Raw genomic sequence first — 2,945 nt, 5'->3', positions numbered from 1 at the left:
GAATCTGCATTAATGACAACAGCTGGGGCAACAGCCTTAGTCCTAATGGGTTGTTATCATAGCTATCAAAATGCAGTGTTCGGCATTTTGCATACGTGAGTTTTTGTTGTAGATGTCTATTTAAAAAAAAAAAAAAAAAAAACTTGTACTGTGCTAATTAATTGAGATTTCTTACAGCTCTTACAGGTTGTTGGCCTTGTCTGTTTCGTTGCTTCTATTACTCTCCCCTTTTTTGTAAGTCGCTTTGGATAAAAGCGTCTGCTAAATGATTAAATGTAAATGTAAATGTAAATGCCACTAAAAGTCTGACTCTAAGGCAGACAACTGGAGATGGAGGGGACCGATCTTTCCCAGTAGGTGGTGAATGCACTGCCTCGCTACGCATGCACCTTCCCCCAGAGGAGGTTCAGGCGTAATATTTTTCTGTTCCGCCCTAATTCTCAAAGAAAGAGCTATTTTCCTACTCTCTGGGTTATACAGTTTGAGAACACAACCCCTCCTCACACATCTCCAGCCATTCCCTTGCTGGAACCATAGAGTCGGGTAAGTGTTGCACCACATTCACTGCCTCTACCCTGGCACACTATGTCTTCCAGGTTGGGCCCATGTGCACCACAACGCTGCCCCCCTTGCCGGTACATGTAATATGCAGTTCCACTGGTGCCACTTACACATTGTCTGGAAGCCTGGTTAGTGCTCCCCAGCCTTTCTAGCTGGCTCATTCAGATGAGCAGACTCGGCTACGTAGGAGCCTTGGCAATTGGAACTACGGTTGTGATAGACTAAAACTGAGCCGCTAAAGGTAAAGCCAAATAGACGATGAGACCAGACGACACCATAGGTCCTGGAGGCCAAGGCAGAGCCATGAGGGGCTTGGCTGCCCAAGGAGGAGACAAGAGATCCCCTTGCCAGGGCAGACTGGGAATACCCAAGGCAGATCCAAACAGCAGAGTAAAGAAAACACAGGAGGAGCCGAGGAAGTGAAAGGAGTCAGCTAGACTGGACAATGTGGGCCGGGCCGTTGCTACAAAATATGAAGAATGAATTATAGTAAATTTACGTATGTTAGTGTGTGGTGTTAAAACTCGCTCTGTGGTCAGTTAGTTGGTGACTTTATTATTATTATTAATAATAATAATAATAAAAATAATAAGAAGAATATTTGTTATTTATATAGTGTCTTTCCAACACCAAATGTCACTTTACAAAGATTTTGTTTTAAGGAACAAAACCAAATAAATATAATTAATAAAGTACAACACTCATACCAAGAGCTGAAATGTAATATACAGAGAGGTCACTTACAAAGTTAGGATAGAGAAAGATATGAACAGGACTGAGTAATCCAAACAAATAACATAACCATAAAAAATTTATAATTTATAGACCAAGAGCTGAAAAGTAATATTCAGCTAAATAAAAGAGAGAGAGAGAGAGAGAGAGAGAGAGAGAGAGAGAGAGAGAGAGAGAGAGAGAGAGAGAGAGAGAGAGAGAGAGAGAGAGAGAGAGAGAGAGACTGAGTGAAAAAAAACCCTGTGTTTTTTCAAGATTTTTGGAGGAAAGAAGGGAGGATGCTTGACGGATGTCTTAAGGAAGAGCATTCCACAATATGGGAGACACTAAAAGACCTGGCACCACACTAATTATAGGTGTGACTAAATATAGAATATTGTAAGCAAGAAACAGGAGCAGAAGGCTAAAGTAAGTCAGATAAATATGTAGGACCTTAAGGTTTTGAAGACCTTTGTAAGTAAGAATTCGTACCTTGAAGTTTAAACATAAGGAAACCGGAAGCCAGTGAAGGTGATAGAGGATTGGAGAAGGTGCTTAGGCAGTTGACCAGATAGTTTAGATACAACAGATTTAGAGCCAATCAGTATTACCTTAAATTTTACATTTAAATTTAAACTAAATCGTCTCAAGCCAAAGTTTAAGTTCCTTTATGCAAGTTGATAATTTAGGTGGAGGAAACACTGAGCTGGGAGGTGTGCTAAAATAGATCACTCAATGCTCGTCATCAGCATAACAGTGTAAACCCATAGCATTTGATTATGTGTCCAACTGTAACATAAATAATGAAAAGAAGAGGGCCCAAGACAGAACACTGAGGTACACCTAGGGTTGAATTTGCAACATTTACAGGTTAACAAGGAAATTTCATGTAGTTGAAATTATATATTTTTTTTTATCTTGCAGCATAATCTTGGTTGAAAAACTAAAAGATTTAAGGCACTTTTGGTTGAATTTTTACCCTGCACGATTCTCAATCTCATAAATACATCACACTACTTAAAGCAGGGCTATTGAGGCAGAGAGAGTGTATCTCTCCATAACATGCATATTTGATTAAAAAAATATAGAAAAAAAACATTATTACAATTTAAATAGTGGTTTTCTATTTTAATAGACTTTAATGTATAATTTATCTATGTGATCAAAGCTGAATTTTCAGCATCATTACTTCAGTCTTCAGCGTCAAATGATCTTTCAGAAATCATTATTTTTTCAGGATTATTTGATAAATATAAATATTAAAAAAAGCAACATTTATTTAACATATAAATATTTTGTTACAATATAGGCCTACACTACCATTCAAAAGTTTGGAGTCAGTAATATTCTTTTTTTTGGTAAATTGATAAAAAGTGATAAAAGCCTTTGTTAGAAAATATTTCTATTTTTAATAAATACTGTTCTTTTTAACATTTTATTTATTAATGAATACTGAAAAAAGTATTACAGGTTCCAAAAAATATTAAGCAGTAATAATAATAATTTATTACATTTATACAGAGCTTTACATTGAAGGGGGGGGGGGGGGGGGGGGGGGGGGGGGGGGGGGTCTCCTCACACCACCACCAATGAGCAGCATCCACCTTGATGATGTGACGGCAGCCATATTGCGCCAGAACGCCCACCACACAAGTTTATGGTGGAGAGGAGAC

At 38.0% G+C, this 2,945-nt stretch overlaps 1 pseudogene; it reads left to right on the top strand.

The window, feature by feature from the left end:
* The first annotated feature begins 819 nt into the window (after positions 1–819).
* Positions 820–2,945, top strand: part of LOC137073788 (uncharacterized) — an 11,435-nt pseudogene continuing 9,309 nt past the window's right edge.

The sequence above is a fragment of the Pseudorasbora parva genome, chromosome 4 (assembly GCF_024679245.1).
Source record: "Pseudorasbora parva isolate DD20220531a chromosome 4, ASM2467924v1, whole genome shotgun sequence".
NCBI classification, from domain to species: Eukaryota; Metazoa; Chordata; class Actinopteri; order Cypriniformes; family Gobionidae; genus Pseudorasbora; species Pseudorasbora parva.
Note: the sequence above shows the minus strand (reverse complement) of the source record. Positions and strands in the feature narration are given on the sequence as shown.